Raw genomic sequence first — 18850 nt, 5'->3', positions numbered from 1 at the left:
CATAGCTGTATAATGAATAGAACAAGGGCAGAGCAGATCAAAACAGGAGGTACCTGTGAAAAGATTGAAATAGCTATTGAAAATAACACGGTATAATAAATGTTGCCTTTGCTATTACACAAAACATGGCAGGAAAAAAACAAATACATCCACAAATAATCCTCTCAAAATTGGTATCCTATACTTCAGTGTTAATATCTCAGATTGTATGTTTCACATTTGCTCTTCAGTTCTGGCTTCTTGAAGGGACTGTCCTGATGATCCATTTTTAAAGACAGTTCTGACTGTTCAGAGTTTCACACTGAATATTATTAAAGTGTCTGGTGAGTGTATCTGAAAATGCTCTTTCAAAATGTTGTCTTTCTAAACTGGATTCTACAAGACAGAAGTAGCTATAAAAAGGAAGCCAGATCCTACTGTTCAGCAGTAGAAGCAGGAATGGCATATTGCACAACTACAGTCCACATCCAGTTAAAAGATTATATGATCTGAAGTGCCATGAGAACAATATATCCCATCTTGGAAAAAGGAAAATGATGGTCATTTTTTGAACACCTTCTTTCCAAACACATTTTTTTCTACCCACAAAAAGATTGCAACAGGTGTACAGGTCAGCGGTTAATGGTTTAACTTGTAATTTGAGTTGCAGGTACCAAAGTAATTGTTTAACCCATAGGTAAGCTCAGCAGGCACTGGAATTCTGCTAAATGGTGTAACATACAGTTAAACTGACTGTTTGCAGGTAGCCTTTATGAGATTGTATAATTTCTGCCTTTAATTTGTCAGAAACTTTTGTTCCATTCTGCAAAGTAACAAGGTACATTGGTGCTCATCTACAATTAAATTTACTTCCGTTTTGTCAAATCGTTTGACTCAATAAGGTTTCAGAGAAATGAAAACATTGCTCCAGCTGAAGGGTTATTTTTCTAGCTACCAGCATTCCTTTGCAGTTCTAATGGAAAAGAAGCAAGACTTCTGGAGGGAGCCAGACTCTCATTTCCATTCCGTTCTCATACAGCCACTGTTGTATCTGCAGGGCCTGCAGAATGTAACTGCTGCGGCAGGACGAACAAAGACACTATTCAGTATGGAGAGCAGCTTCCCTTCCGCACCACTCTCTGACCACAGAGAGGTTGGCTTGAGCACGCTATCTGACAGACACAGGATTCGCTGGCTGAACAAAACTCCCAGTGATTCCAATTCAGTATTCTGAATTTGTCTAGTGGGATGAAGACTTCCTTTTCAGTACCAGCCTGAACAATGAGAATCAGCTGTAGCTTGCTTTCATTTCTGAACTGTGCACATACAGAAATCTTTTCTTTGTGGTAATCCTCAACTAAATCACTGCTCATTATAGTTCAGATGTCAGGTTTCACTACCCCTATTTTTCATTCTGGATGGTATGTCCCAAAGTTACAGAAGTTGTAAGAACACATTGTTTCTAATCTACTGCCTCTGAAATCCCATCGCAGGGGTCATTTCCTGACTTTTGTGTCACTTCAATCCAGTCCCTTGAAAGTTCCCATCCCATTGTGATTTAGCAAACTGAGTACATAATTGTAGTGTTTTCCCATAACCATGCCATGACTTATACACAAAAAGGTTTTATTTTAAGTTTGTGGTGTTACATGTAAGAAAATTAATGTAGTTTGATACTGATTTACATATCATTAAAAGAAGCTATAAATTTAGGGTTGAAAAGGAAACTGACTCATTCATATTCCTCATGCATCTTCAAACCTGGTTCAGGTTGGTGGCAAAGTCTATAAAAGTTTTTAAAGTTCAATAAAATGCTTAAAGGTTCTTATCCAAACCTTATCTCACCCTTCAACACATCTGTTTCTTTAATGAGTAAAAACAGGACTCAACTTTATTTTAAAGTCCTAAATTACATGGGATCAATATTAGCCTTGGAAGTCTAGCTTTGCTTTGCAGATAAACAACAGATATGGCTGAGCTAGTCTAAGCCACCATAACCATAAACACTATCCCAACCATTATAAACAGAGCCACTCCAGTATCTGAAGCCAGTGATTAAAGGAAGAGAGGACTAGAGCAAAAATTAGTGGACCGAATTCATCCCTAATACAATGCCATTGAAGCAAATGCAGGCTATACCAGGGATTAATTAGGCCCAGTGTGTCTGGGATTTGACTTCCTGGTATTAATGAGGTAGGGCAGAATTCTTCTCTCACTTAAGAGAGTTTAACTCCATTTACATGGACTTGTACTTTATTTACACCACTGTAATCAATGGAAGAATCAGATTCATGATATATTCCTTACTCCATTATGCTTTCGGGCACATCTCAGATTTGTGCACTATTCTAACCATTTTTTCCCCCAAAGTAAAGCTATTTTATATACATTTACGAACACAAGAGAGGGACATTGGTAATGGGTGAACAGCAAGGATTTGGGGGTTTAATTACGATATTCTTCCAGAAGTTCAGATGCTTTTCCAAAATGTATCTGATCTCATCCAAATCTCTTCAGTCTGGAAATTGAAAATTGGTCTGAAAATCCCATAAAAACAGACAGTCATGAGATTTTTCAGTACTTCCTTGTTTCACGCAGATCAGATGTAGTGCAAGAACAGCCTTTCTCACAGTATGCTGGTATTTCCCATTCCTGTTCTGCCTGAAACCAGGAAGCGCAGAGACACAAAAAATAACTTTACAATAGTTTACAAAACTCTTTCAAACCTCATAAAAAGTTGTGCCAAGTACACACCTACCATCTCAGACAGGATTATACTCACACTACCGTGGCTACACTGTATTTTTTTGTCTTGTGAACGCCTGTCACTGAGAAATGCATTGAGACCACTGTCTTATTTCATATGGTCCAAAAACAGCCGTGAGAAACTATGGCCACTACTGAACTGGACCCGATTTTAAGCAGCAACATAGATATGAGAGATTTCATAGCACATTACCAATCTCTTGACCCTTCAAGCCTTCATACTGTAAGCATTCATCATCATACACTATGGATATGTCTGTACAGCAAAAGCTAAAAGCAAAAGCATGGAATAACTTGAATCCAAGTAGAGTAGATAACAATAACAGTGAAGAGAGCACAGCATGGGCTTCAGCATGGGTACTCGATGTCCAGCATAGACCCTGGTTATGTACTTGACTTCTTAGTCTGCTGTGAAGACTGTACTGTCTTCACTGTTTTCGATACCTGCACTAGCTGGATTCAAGTTAGCTAAGGGAGGCTAGACCATGAACAGCTTCTGCTGTACAGACATACCCTTAATCTGTCCCCTTTATCCTTGAGTTAAGGCAATCATGATTGTCTGTCTCTCACAACTACGTGAGCCTATCTCCATTAAAATTAAATAGACTACTTTTTAGAGAGAGTCAGGAATTTTCTGTCAAAATGATTTTTGATGGAAAATGTAGTTTCTGCAAATGTAGCTTTTGCATAAATTTTTTGGTTTTCCATTACACAGCCATTGAATCCGAATCAAAATAATCAATCAAAATGCTTCACTTCAGGTCAGTTAAATGTTAAAATTCATTTCCTTATTCCTTAAATTCATTGCTTTGTGCAAGTTGTCATTGGTGTGTTTCATGCCCCCATTCTTTCCTGTGGGCCAGGCTTCCCTGCCAGGCTACATTTCACATGATGGAGCCACATGATGCTTCCTGGGAGTCAAATGGTTGCAGGTTAACAATCAAAAAATTTGAATTCAGGAACAGCAAAATGTTTTACTTTGATTGAAAATGCTAAAATGAAACATTTTACCATTTTCAGTTCTTTGTCCCAATCCAAGATGAAAAAAATGTTAAAATATCAGAATTTCCTGCAATATGGAAATTCTGGTTTTTGCTCAGCTCTAGTACAATTATAAAAAGATTTTCCCTCCTTATCTGTAAGAGTTAAATCAATATATCTATCATATTGTTCTGGGGTTTTTCTTATAACTGTTTATTGACTTTTGTGTTTAAAAGTAATTTTGTAATCACAGTAAGACGTGGCAGCTCATGTGTGTTTGTGATCTAAAGGCCCGAGTGTGCTCCCACTGAAATGAGTGGGAGTTTCATCACTGACTTCCCTAAATTAACATCAAGGGTATGAAAGCAAAGCCACTGGGCATGTGGCTATCTCCCAATAACCCACATCTTGCTGTGCATTTTTGCTTACGTGCATTATGAATAATGACTTTATAATGGAGTTGAGAGATGGCCACAGTCCTGTCATCTTATAACAAAGAACTTTTTAAAGAGGAAACACTTTTACTTGTGATTTGAGCTGAATGTTAACCAAGCTTCATACAGAGAGGAAAGGCAAGTGTGCTACACAGTTTTCTTAAGGTACATACCATCTTCTGACATGCTACTGAGAAGAGAGTAAACCATTTTTTACCTTTTAAAGGATGGTTGTGTTTAAGGCATCCTAAGAAATGCCTGTGTGAACTAGTGCCACGTGCTTTTTATTTTTTTTTCTTCATTCAGAGAGAAAGATTGGTATGTAAATAGTAGATATTTTCATCAGGGTATTTAAACTGTGTAACATCTACTTTGTAAAAGCAGTTGCAAAGTTCCCCTATAAGTTTTGTTCCTATGCCAGCAGCAAATGCCTGGAACAAACTGTGTGGGATCCCTTTGGTTTTGATGTTTCTCTCTTTCTCACCACTAATTGGGAACTACCCCATATTGCAGCACAAACAGGGAACTAGAAACTCACCAACTCACCATAAAATGATCAGGAGGTTAAAGTAAAGCCCCTGAACTTCCTAGAGGTTGAAATGAAGTTGCATGGTGCTAAAGAACGGAAGTTCAATGAAATTTAAAAAAGCACTTGTACATTAAACCAATTTTTCAGACCATGCAAAAGGTGTAAAGAAAGTCATCTTGATCTACAATCAGCATTTAAGATACAGTGGGGGGGAAATCCTTTCAGGTTTACAGTGATAGTTCATTTTTAGATGGTCTTTACAATTATTATATATTCATGGGATATCTTGTAGTTGTTTTTGCTGAATTAAAGTAATACCATCATCTTCAAAAGTAGTATTCTTTTTCTCTTTTATAAGTTTGAAAGTTACAAGGTTTCTTTGCATACATAGCAACCAGCAGATCTGCTTTATTCATGACAGTAATTCCTTGATAATACCCCTTTTTTGCAGCAGCAGCAGCAGCAGCAGCAATAAGGAATAAAAGAGGTACAAGGGGGGTTGTTAGTTTTGAGTCTTTCAGTACATAAATCTGCCTCAGCTGAAAATTCCTCTTTGAGTGATGTGGTCTCCAGCAAAAGATTATTTGCCCACTTTTGAAGCAAATCATATCTAACCTTTTACTGAACAGGATCAGAAGTAGCTTACTTCACATTGTTTTTGGCAATATCCTTATGATATTCATAAACAAAATATCACTGGCCCCTCAAAGACAGCACCATACCTGAATCTGAATTGGTTTAAAACAAAACCAATTAATAAAATATGACCAGTGTGTAACTTTTAAGCAGAAGTTATTACAATTGTACAAATACCAGAGAAAGATTTCAACAATATATCTTAGAAATATGAAAGTTTGGGGTTCTTTTTTAAATTGTATTTCAGGCATTATGTAAAATAAAAATCCTGACCATTTGTGGTCCTTTAAGATCCCAATCTTTACGCAGGAGTTAGGAGTGTTAGCTCAGGTGTCTCAAACAAATTCCAGTTTTAGTACCAACATTCTGCCTTCTGTACTTCACCTAAGGTGCCTATTTCAGTTGGATATTGGATTCTTTACTTTCTTTCCTAAATCATTATTACTCTCATTGGTTTAATGGGAACTGCATCAGTTTCCAGGTACAATCATGTTGTATATTATTGAACAGCAGCCTCATTCTAACTTAGAGGTGACTGCCCTTCAATGCTATATGAAGTGATTTCCATACATATAATATTTGTGAATTAATTTTGGATCTATTTGGGTGAAAGACCATGACAATGTATCCATAACACTCCACCCATAGCTCTTGAGTGCACATATAGTTTTGAGTCCTGCATTATATGTTCTTCTGGGCTTTGAAAATGGCTTGGATGAAGGATTGGTGCTGTCTCTAAGGTGCCACAAGTACTCCTTTTCTTTTTGCGAATACAGACTAACACGGCTGTTACTCTGAAACCTGGTGATGCAATAGTTCTCCCAAAAACAAAATACCATTATAATAATACTATAAAATGATCTTAGAGACAGAAACACATGTATATTTTGCACTTTTATTATATTTTCAGTTAAGGAAGATCAATTTATTTCCAAACATTAATTAAGCCTCAAAATGCCATTATTAGGTGGTAAGATACTTATTTTAGTTATTAGACAAACTGAGGCAACAAAGTGAAGTGGCATGCCAAAAAAAACACAAACAAGGTGAATGGCAGAATTAACAACACGCTCCAGGAGTTCTGACTATTATCCGTTGCTCTAATCATTAGACTACCCAGCCTATCTTCCAGAATAGACACACATTGGTGGCACACACATCCATAGAATAAGGCATTAGAAACAAATTTTGAACCTCAGGCATTTCTTTGTGCGCTAACAAACATTGCATAGGTGGTTGCATTTACTATATTTTGTGACAGATATGGTAATCATTACTTTATTGTGTTCTGGGGTAATTGGAGTTAGCTGTAATTTATTTATTGACTTTTCAAAAAAATCCTTTTAAAGCATAAAAGGCGGATGATGCGCACATTCCCAGTCTATGTCCTTTCTTAGACCTTAGTTCCTCCTGTGCCACTGACACAGCAGGTAGTCATTCCTCACGGATTATGGTCGCTCACTGGTTGTTATACTTCTTCTGAGGTGATGCCAGTGCATTCAAAATCTTCTATCACTACCAGTTCTTCCTTGGCCTTCCTGGCTTTCTCTTTTCTACTGCAGGTACCCAATTCAATGCTGGCTCAGCGTGTCTCCCATCTTCCATAGACTGTACGCGTCCCAACCATCTGAGCCTTCTTTCTTTGATATTTTCCAACATGTCCCGCTCTGACAGCTCCCTGACCCTCACATTTGTTGTTTTGTCTTTCCATGAAATGTGTAATATCTTCCTCAGCCACCTGTATTGGGCAGCGTCTGATCTCTTTTTGTTAGTCACTGCCTTCAGCCAAGTTTCTGCATTGTATAGTAGTGTGCTCAGAACAATTGCATGGACCTTTGGTTTGGTTTGGAGACCTCTGTTTGACTAGATGGGGTTTATCCTTCCAAAAGTGGTGTTTGCTATTCCTTGTATGAATATCTCTTATCACAGACACTTTCAAAAGTCCTCACGCTTCCCAGATAGCTGAATTCTTCTACCTATTTGATTTTCTATCTATATGCACCTTTTCACCTGTTGTCCAGTTTCCTACCTACATAATCTTGGTTTTCCCTGTGTTTATTTTCAGTCCTGCTGCTTCCTTTTTTATCTCTGATATAAAGGCAATCATTCCATTCTATATCATACTTAGTAAAGCAAAGTCATCAGTAAAGTCAAGATCATATAACTCATCTCCACTAACCCATTTTATACCACCCATGATGCCTTTTGTTGCCCACTTCATCACTCAGTCTATTGCTAATACAAAAAGTTTGGTGATAATACACACCCTTGTCTAATTCCAATCATAATATCAAACCATCTTACTCTGCATTTATTCCTATCGTATAAACTCCTTAAAATGTTTCTAACAAACCTCCTTATTATGAACTCCTTATTATGTTTTAATAAAACTCTGTAATGAAATATGGTTGAAAGAACAAGTGTCAAAAAACTGGAAAAGATGTTATTGTGGCATTGCCAAAAAAGGTGATCTTACTCCATGCATGAACTGGAGACGTATTGTATTGCTGCCATCAATGGGCAAAGTATTGGCTACCATTTTGCTAAATAGAATGAAGAAAGCAGTGGATGAAATATTACAAGATGAACAGGCTACGTGCCATCCAGGTAGATCATGCTGTAAACTATTCACTCTTTGACAGGTCATCAAAAAACTGCTTGGCAAAAACTCATCTTAATTAACTTTATTGACTTTAAGAAAGTGTTCAATAGTGTACACAGAAAGACCTTGTGGAATATTGCTAGAAACTGTGGGGTTCCAGACAAGTTGATCAACATAATAAGGAGTTTATATGATGGAAGTAGATGTGCCAGTCTATGTAACCATGTGAATTTATGATTGTCCCCCTCATTTTCCTTATCTTGTTCCTTTTATTGTTTGTCACAGTCACTTGCATTTTGCCTTAAATTGGATTATAAACTGTTTTGGGACAGGACCAAGTCTTCCTCTATGTTTGTGCAGCAACTAGGATAAGAGAGCCTTATACCTAATAATAATAAGATCATGGGGTCTATACCTAATCAGGTGATGAATAGGGCTGAAGCTAAGCAGAAAAAAATAAGATGTCTGTACACCAATGCAATGGAGGAACTAAAATTACTGGTGCAGGAAGTGAAACCAGATATTATAGGGAAAATTTGAACATAGTGGAATAGTAATCCTGAATGGATTACAGATATTGAAGGGTATGTGCTGTTCAGGAAAGACAGAAATAAAGGTAAATGTGGTGGAGTAGCATTCCATATTAATGACAAGGTAGACTGTAAAGAAACTAGAAGTGGTGGAATGGATATAATGGAAATGTTCAGGTCAAACTCACTTTGGGGAAGAAAGGTAACAGAGGCTCCATTGGGATAGTTTTTGGGGTCTGCTACGATCCTCAGGATCTGATTTGGATATGAATGGAGACCTCGTCAATATTTTAATTAAGTAAATACTACTGGGAATAGTGTGATTATGGGAGACTTTAATTTCCCAGATATCAATTGGAGGACAAGTGCTACTAAAACTGATGGATGAACAAGCATCTCGAACAGGTTACTAAGAGAAAGCTGCCGACAAGGAATGGAAGAAGATGTGGCTCAGCAAGGAAAGCTATATCCTGGAGATCAGAAAGCGTAGGGGGAAAGTGAGAACTGCAAAAAGCCAAGTAGAGTTGCACCTTGACAAAGGAAATTAAAACCAAATAGTAAAAGGGTTTTTTAGCCATATAAATAAAAAGAAACCAAGGAAAGAAACATGGGACCACTAAGCATTAAGGATGAGGTGGAGATTAAAGATAATCTAGGCATGGCCCAACACCTAAATGAATACTGTGCCTCAGTATTTAATAAGAGTAATGTGGAGTTTGGGGACAGTGGCAGGGTGGCTAAAGGGAATGAGGATATGGAAGTAGAAATTACCACATCCAAGGTGAAAGTCAAACTCAAACAGGTTAATGGGACCAAATTGATGGGCCCAGATAATCTCCCTGCAAGGATATTAAACACACTGACACTTGAAACTGGAAAGCCAATGGCAAGGATTTTTTTTTTATGAATCCATAAACATGCGGGTCATACCTCATAAGAATATAACAATGGCCATACTGGGTCAGACCAAAAGTCCATCCAGCCCAGTATACTGTCTACCGACAGTGGCCAATGCCAGGTGCCCCAGAGGGAGTGAACTTAACAGGTAATGATCTAGTGATCTCTCTCCTGGCATCCATCTCCACCCTCTGACAAAGAGAGGCTAGGGACACCATTCCTTACTCATCCTGGCTAATAGCCATTAAAGGACTTAACCTCCCTGAATTTATCCAGTTCTCTTTTAAACCCTATTATAGTCCTAGCCTTCACAACCTCCTCAGGCAAGGATGTCCACAGGTTGACTGTATGCTGAGTGAAGAAGAACTTCCTTTTATTTGTTTTAAACCTGCAACCCATTAATTTCATTTGGTGGCCCCTAATTCTTATATTATGGGAACAAGTAAATAACTTTTCCTTATTCACTTTCTCCACACCACTCATGATTTTATATACCTCTATCATATCCCCCCTTAGTCTCCTCTTTTCCAAGCTGAAAAGTCCTAGCCTCTTTAATCTCTCCTCATATGGGACCTGTTCCAAATCCCTAATCATTTTAGTTGCCCTTTTCTGAACCTTTTCTAATGCCAGTATATCTTTTTTTGATATGAGGGGACCACATCTGTATGCAGTATTCAAGATGTGGGCGTACCATGGGTTTATATAAGGGCAATAAGATATTCTCTGTCTTATTCTCTATCCCTTTTTTAATGATTCCTAACATCCTGTTTGCTTTTTTGACTGTCGCTGCACACTGCGTGGACGTCTTTAGAGAACTATCCACGATGACTCCAAGATCTTTTTCCTGATTAGTTGTAGCTAAATTAGCCCCCATCATATTGTATGTATAGTTGGGGTTATTTTTTCCAATGTGCATTACTTTACATTTATCCACATTAAATTTCATTTGCCATTTTGTTGCCCAATCACTTAGTTTTGTGAGATCTTTTTGAAGTTCTTCACAGTCTGCTTTGGTCTTAACTATCTTGAGCAGTTTAGTATCATCTGCAAACTTTGCCACCTCACTGTTTACCCCTTTCTCCAGATCATTTATGACTAGGTTGAATAGAATTGGTCCTAGGACTGACCCTTGGGGAACACCACTAGTTACCCCTCTCCATTCTGAAAATTTACCATTTATTCCTACCCTTTGTTCCCTGTCTTTTAACCAGTTCTCAATCCATGAAAGGATCTTCCCTCTTATCCCACGACAACTTAATTTACGTAAGAGCCTTTGGGGAGGGACCTTGTCAAGGCTTTCTGGAAATCTAGGTACACTGTGTCCACTGGATCCCTCTTGTCCACGTTTGTTGACCCCCTCAAAGAACTCTAATAGATTAGTAAGACATGATCTCCCTTTACAGAAACCATGTTGACTTTTGCACAACAATTTATGTTCTTCTGTGTGTCTAACAATTTTATTCTTCACTATTGTTTCAACTAATTTGCCCAGTACTGACAATAGACTTACCTACCGGTCTGTAATTGCCAGGATCACCTCTAGAGCCCTTCTTAAATATTGGTGTTACATTAGCTATCTTCCAGTCATTGGGTACAGTAGCTGATTTAAAGGACAGCTTACAAACTATAGTTAATAGTTCCGCAATTTCACATTTGAGTTCCTTCAGAACTCTTGGGTGAATGCCATCTGGTCCCGGTGACTTGTTACTGTTAAGTTTCTCAATTAATTCCAAAACCTCCTCTAGTGACACTTCAGTCTGTGACAATTCCTCAGATTTGTCACCTACAAAAGATGGCTCAGGTTTGGGAATCTCCCTAACATCCTCAGCCATGAAGACTGAAGCAAAGAATTCATTTAGTTTCTCCGTGATGACTTTAAGTGCTCCTTTCGTATCTCTGTCATCCTGGGGCCCCACTGGTTGTTTAGCAGGCTTCCTGCTTCTGATGTACTTAAAAAACATGTTATTACCTTATGACTGAGAATTGCAAATATAGTATATATTTTTAAGAAGGAGGCGGGTAGGGGACAGTGATCCAGCAAACTACAGGCCCTTTAGTTTGACCTCAGTTGTATTCAAGGTCCTAGAACAAATTTTGAAAGAGAATGTAGTTAAGGATATAGAGGTAAATGGTAACTGGGATAAAATACAACTTGGTTTTACAAAAGGCAGATTGTGCCAGACCAACCTGATCTCTTTCTTTGAGAAGATACAGATTTTCTAGACAAAGGAAATGCAGTAAATCTAATTTACCTGGATTTCAGTAAGGCATTTGATACAGTTCCATGTGCGAAAAGTATTAGTTAATTTGGAGATAGATGGGGATTAATATGAGAATCAAAAGGTGGGTAAGGAACTGATTAAAGGTGAGACTACAACACGTCATAATGAAATGTGAACTGTAAGGCTCGAGAGAGGTTACTAGTTACCTTATGAGAGGAGACTCAAAAAGCTTGGCTTAGGCTTGAAATTAGACAGTTTTCTAACCATCAGAGGAGTGAAGTTTTGGAAAAGGCTTTCAAGGGGAGCAGTGGGGGCCAAAAGTCTAACTGGTTTTAAGACTGAGCTTGATAAGTTTATGGAGGGCATGGTGTGATGAGACTGCCAACAGTAGCATATGGCACACCCACGACTACTATTAGCATATATCTCCAATGGCCGGAGATGGGGCACTGAATGGGGAGGGCTCTGAGTTACTACAAAGAATTATTTCCCAGCTGTCTGGCTGGTGGGTCTTGCTGAAATGCGCAGGGTCTAGTTTATTACCATATTTGGGGTTGGGAAGGAATTTTCCCCCAGGTCTGATTGGCAGAGACTGTGGGGAGTTTCTGCCTTCCTCTGTGGCATGGGGCCTGGGTTACATGCTGGATTGTCTGTAACTTTGAAGTCCTCAAATCAAGACTTCAATAATTTAGCCAGAGGTTATGAGTCTATTACAGGAGTGGGTGAATGAGGTTCTGTGATCTGCAATGTGCAGGAGTAGATTATCCTGATGGTTCCTTCTGGCCTTTAAGTCTGAGTCTATGAATTTCTGTACATTTTTAACTATTTGGGCCCAAGTTCTTTCCTCACTCTAGCTCTCTTATCTCATACCGACAATTTTAAATCAGCATACATAAAAGTGTGCACATGTCAGAGATATGTTGTATAATAATCAAGTGCTGGTCAAAGCCATTTTTATAATTATGCAAGGAATCATAACAACTGGGGACTATCACAGACAAAGAAGGCCCCTTCAAATTTATTTTTGATATAGACTACCCACTAGCAATAATTTTTAAAGATGTTCAAAACCAATAGCTCTGATATCCTCCCAGCAACTTAAAAAACTGATGTTCTCCATCCAATTATGCAAATTCATAGTGTTGTCTATAGTCAGCAAATACAATTATATGAATGGACTGATATTAACTTCTGAAGGTTGTTTTTCAGTGCTAGCACCAGATACTTAGACACATCTGAGAACTCTCAGGTGAACTTCTCAAATCTGGAGAAGAAATCCCTCAGGTGTTCCCCCTCCTGTGTGTACCAACAAAGAATAATTTCAAGTGTGTTGCAAACTTTGTTGGAAAGCACCTGATATTTGTTCATATTTATTCTTGTCAAGTCACTTCCAGAATTTTCTTTGGTAAAAATTGGCCAAAGAATCACTTGAAATTTCATTCCGTGTATCAGCCTTGTAATTGCAAGGTAAGTAAGGAAAACTGCCTATCCTACCACCGCTTGATTCCTCTTGCAACACTGAAGAATTTGATTTTGTGTGAGCTTAACTCCAGAGACCAATTCTATGAGTGACTAGTAACTCCAAAACAAAACAGCCTTAATTTTATCCTGTTTGTCAGAATGTTTGTGGGTAGCTTACCTGACCTAGCATAGGCAGCCATGCTTCTTGATGGAACCTTGGATGCTAAAATGGAAAACTATCAAAGAGAAACCTTATAAAATAAGGAAATCCACCCACAATAAAAATAAAAAGACCAATATAACCGTGTTTCATACTCATTTCCCCAGGTCATTTTTCTGTAATTATGTCAGACCAAAGATATCCATTACTGGAACCACCCCAGCAAAAAATACTAAACACCAGTGTTAAATTTTTCCTTTCTAAGATGCAAGGAAATAAAATGTTTGACCCCAGATTTGCTTTAACTAAACAATGCTGTTAACTTCCCATATGTAATGGGAAGCAATTTACGGCTACTGGAGATATTTTACAATCTATGCCGCATTCTCCAGTGCTACTCTGCTGCTGCTTTTTTTTTTTTTTTTAATTGTCCCATTACATTACAGTGGGAGACGTAAAGACTATGTGGTGTCAAATGATGCCTGCATAATATTGTTACCAGAGATTCTCTCCTTATCTATTTTCTGATTCATGGTTAAAAATAAAATAACCCCCTCGCATACAAATCACAAGTTTCTCCCTTCTATTTAGGCTCTCAATCTTTCTATCAGGGCTTTCGCCCCAGACAGTTGTGACTAATTCTAATGAAGGCTTACATGCACACTTATTCTTGGCTTCAAACTGCAATTTTCTTCTTCTGGCCCCATCAATGTGCATGTTACACCACCTTAGATTCCTTCTGGACTTAGATTGACTGACTTTCCCACTCACATACCAAGGTTTTACTTATCTCTCCCATATACACACTGTTATATATTATCTCTGTTGGCCTAGTAAATGCCTAAGATGGTGTAAGTCACATGCCGAGATCCCAGAAGACAAGAGGGTAGCAGAAAATCATCTAACAGTTGGGTGCAAAATGTATACGTTACAAACCCCTATTTTAACATCTCCCTTATTCCAGTTCCTCAGTATGTGAGTTACTCATACCAATTTAAGATCCCTTATGCTGACCCATGAGTAAATTCATGGGTAGGCCTAAGGGAGTCTTGATGAGACTGAAGGAGTCTGCCTTATATCACTTTATACATCACCTCTGAATTTGGCCTAGGACTTCTTAGTTCCAGGACGTGACTTTCATAGGCCAGTTGACTTCAATGGAAGCTGCAGGCATTTTTAAAAGCCCTTAAGAGAAGCAGGTAGATACCTCTCTGGCCATCATCCAGCCCACACACCCCTACGCAGGACAGGCAAGGGGACAGGACTCATGTGGTCTCAGTAACAGCTGCAAGGCAGCATTTCCAGAACGTACATGCGTGCAAATCTCTGACTTGTGCCTGTCCACTCGGGCAGCATCAGGTACACACTGAAGAAAATCTGGGTCCAGATTATGTACAAGGCTCTGCAGCAAACAACAGAACTCAGCAAACAGAGCCCCACAGCTGAGAATGCAATAGAACCCAGGAGTCCTGATTTCCAGTTCTCTCTCTAACCACTAGACTCCACTCCATTCCAACTTTAACATTGCTGTGGTACCTAATTTGTCTTCTGATCTTCTGTGTTGTTCATAATTACTAGGTTATGTAGGATGAATTACAGGAGTGTGTGCAGACCATTAAAAGCAACATTTATTGAAGAAGAAAACTATGGTATTATATTTATCCATCATGATGAAAATCTCAAATCCCCACATTCAGGGTTTTGCAAGTAATTAAAACTATTATCCACTCCAGTTGCTGCTCTTGGCATTCAGATATACTCTGAATGTTTTACCATATCCTCTCAATAGAAAAGGTATTTGCAGTTGTAATGGTATGTAACATAATTCAAAAGCAAAATATCTATGACCAATAGCCTAATAGTGCCATATATTATTAGTCACTGTATTTAATTAAGGATCAAATTTCAGAGGCCCCCCTCTAATTGGTCAGCTAATTTAATGAGACGCTATTACAAGTTAAAGTAATTTCCACATCCTTAAACTTGACAGTGTTGAGCAGAGTTTTTCAGGAAACATTCATTGCCTGCATAATTATTCTAAACCTTAGAGGCCTCTGGGTTTAGATCATGTTAACTTATATTCAGGGGATGGGGAGCTTACACTGTTTTTAGCATTTTAAACAAGGAAGGAGATGGCAGTACATCGGCGTGGCAGATGTCTTCTCATTTCACAGAGTTTACATATGTGAATAGGTTTAGTGTGGTATCTGTACAAAGCTGATCCCATTCAGTTGATTATTTATCTAAATTAAAGGATGGCTTAACGTAATTTCAATCATATGTGCCCTATGGCTATGTGGTTAGCTAAAAAGGTCAGTACTTCTGCCTTATAGAGGCTCAGGATGGAGTTCTGCTACTTTTCTGCCAATCTTTTTCTGGATTTCATGAGGGACAGTTTTCTTTGTAGCATATAATGATCTAATCAAGGAAATAATGCATATGACATGGCTGCCCTTTGGTTTTCTCCTACATTCCTCTGAGGAACAGTTGTAAAGGGCCCCTAAAAAAGGAAATGGAAGTCTACAAGAATCAATCATGAGGGCCAGCCCACTATAAAGGGTATAATTTTAAGAAGCTTGAAGTGATTGCAAGAACAGACAAAACAGATGTTACATGACCTAAAGCTATGCAGTATGCTGACAAGATTGTGGCATTTGTGAAAGCTGAAACTACACAGGGGAGATTGGCTCTTCCAACTGACAAAAAAGGGGGCGGGGAATATTTTAGATCTCATGGTCTGTGCCTTGATTAAAACTCAATGAAATAGCAAAAAAAACTGCTGGCTCAGTTTCAATTGGCTAATCATTTAGAGGGCATCTGAATTGCTCAAACAGGTTTAGGCCAAGAGACACTTGGTGGCTTCAGTCGGATTCATGCAAACATTGCCTTGGGTTTAATTCTTGCAAATTCACACCCTCCTGAGAGTTAGGGCTGAAATGAACCCCAAAGTTCTAAACCTAAGCTGCCAAACTTCCACTGGTTTCACATCATATTGGCCCAAGTTCTCTTGAAAGGTCCAAGAACCTGATCTGCATTTCAAGTTCATAAAAAAAAACTCTAAACCAGCTGAATTTTCCCATGGCTTCATGTGTTATGATTATCTTGTACAATTCTGCTTACTAAGGTGTCTTTTTTTCCTACTTCCTGTAATTAACGTTATTGTAATTAAATATAATTTGGCTCTGGCTGTACCTTATCAACTAAGTAGTCAGTAGAGCAGGACTATTTTCTTTCTAAATATGTGTTTTCAGGGCACATGAGCAATTTCTAATAATCAAATCCAATTGAGTATATTTCTCCTATTTTTGTTTAGTCTGTGTGATTAGTAGAAACAGCTTTGGTTAGGTGGTGGATTGATGTGGCGTGCCAAAGAGTGCAGACAGGGGTTGGGCCACTTCTAGGTTATTTACTCATTTCTAGGTGGCTAATGTACTCTTTAAACATTATTTATTTATTTGATGTGGTCCAGTGCAGAATTGAATACCTTTCTATGCTTGCTCCAAACTGTCTACAGAGCTCAAGAGAAGCAAACAGAATGCAGAAGTTAAATTTTTTTCCCTCCTCTCTCTCACCAAGGAAGTGTGGTACATTAACATCACAAATTCAAGCCACAGTCTTGTGATGCTGAAGCGAAAGCTTCACCTTTGGTTAGTGCGTCTGGAGGTGATGGCTCATTCCAGGACATGCAGGGAACTTTCCATCAGCAAACTGATAGTCTGTGAGTCACACTGCCAGCCTTAGATGACAAATCTGAGTCATTGTCATCCAACTGTACCAATTTAAGATGCTCATTTGGAGGTAGTTAAACTGGAATTCAGCCACAGGGGAAAAGCAATGTCCAGCTACTGCAGCTATGTTTTAAAAAGGCTAATCTGAAACTGTGCAAGTAGGGAAAGATGCTTACAACAACTAGAGCAGTGTTTCTCAACCTTTTTGATACCAGGGACCGGCTTGCTGCCTTTCTAAACTGTGTCAGGGAGATCTCAGGCACTGCCCTGGTCTGTGGACCGGTCGTTGAGAAACACTGAACTAGAGAACCAGATCCATGAGGAAATTGGCTGAACTTTGGGAATGCCAGCCAAGGAGAATACCAGTCTCATCAAGTTTGCAACCAGTTTCCTGCAGGACTGATGGACATCATAACAGATGACCAGAATTACACTATTTTGGCATGCATAGTATGCATTAAATTATTACAATTCTGTTGACACTCTCAGTAACTGCATATGCAAATTACCAGTTATACCTCTAATTGGCCATGTGTTTGAGCTGTTACTGCAAGTGAATGTTCAATCACGGTAATTATATCCATAATTTATGGACAGCTATGAAAATTGGGCCCTGAAGATCCTGTTTTCATAGTTGGTAAATCACTCATATTAGCAATATATAATCTCACCATGGTTATTTTTGCACTCACACTGCCTTCCAATAGTTATTTGTATGTACAGAAAGCCCAAGTTTTTAAAATATGGTCTGTTAAATTTAATCACATTTTACATTCAAGAAATGTGAATTACCATATTTCTACTGGAAAAATCTGAAATACTGTCTAGATCACCAAGGCAACCCCACTGTGGTAGTGAAACACAACCTTCAAGCTTTGATGTGTCACAAACATGACACATAGTCATCATCAGTGTAGAAAGATCATCCTACAACCCTATATTTAATAGGGAATAAATAAATTATACACTGATTCATCTTTCTTTCACTTTTTGAAGCCCTTTGAGATGCTGGGGCTTCACTTTACCACAACGAATGGATCCTAAATTTCCTACCAGTTAATCTCTTTCCTTCTCTAAAGTATTTTGCTGCTCTCTGCTGTGTTTTGAATTGTACAGAAGGGCAGGAATTTTGAGGAAAGCCCTTTCGATTAAGTGCTTTGAAAATTAGTGAGACACAAAGGGGGCCAGTAATCACTAAGCCTGTATGAGAGGGACAATCGGCAACCAGCAGCGAGATTAGGCCAGGCCAGGTTTTAGGGGGGTATTTATTTATTTATATTTTAGGGATATTTATAGAATCAAAACTTTACAGAGTTGATCATATTAACTAACTTATCTGCTGCAGGGGATATGTTATGGCTTTTCTGAAAGATACTGTTCTGGGGCCTTATTCTGCTCTCTTTGAATATAAAGGAAAAACTGCTATTAAATTCACTGGGAGCAGGTTTGAGCCCGCTCTGAGGTACCATTACAGAAAGAAAAGTAGCCATCTGTCCAATATAGTGTATAGTGCCCAGTCTAAGCAGTGTTTCACCTGCATTAAAAAGCATAATCTGCAACCATTATTCAGTGCAGAACAAAGTTAATAAACATAGTACATTTCCTCTCTCTGCTACAGTCCTACATAATCATATCATAAATGAATTAGAATTAGAGAATGTAATGAAGAGGCAACAATCAAGCCAGAGAAGCTGAAATTTTAAAAGAGAGAGAGAAAAAAAAATATACCGTACATTTACCTCAGAGTTACGAACTGACTAGTCAACGACACACCTATTTTGGAACCAGAAGTACACAATCAGCCAGCAGCAGAGACAAAAAAACATACAATACTGTGTTAAATGTAAACTACTAAAAAAAAATAAAGGGGAAGTTTAAAAAAAAGATTTGGCAAGGTAAGGAAACTGTTCTGTGCTTTAAATTAA

The sequence above is a fragment of the Natator depressus genome, chromosome 6 (genome assembly GCF_965152275.1).
Source record: "Natator depressus isolate rNatDep1 chromosome 6, rNatDep2.hap1, whole genome shotgun sequence".
In the NCBI taxonomy this organism is placed as follows: domain Eukaryota; kingdom Metazoa; phylum Chordata; order Testudines; family Cheloniidae; genus Natator; species Natator depressus.
The sequence above is the reverse complement of the archived record's forward strand: the minus strand, read 5'-3'. Positions refer to the sequence as shown.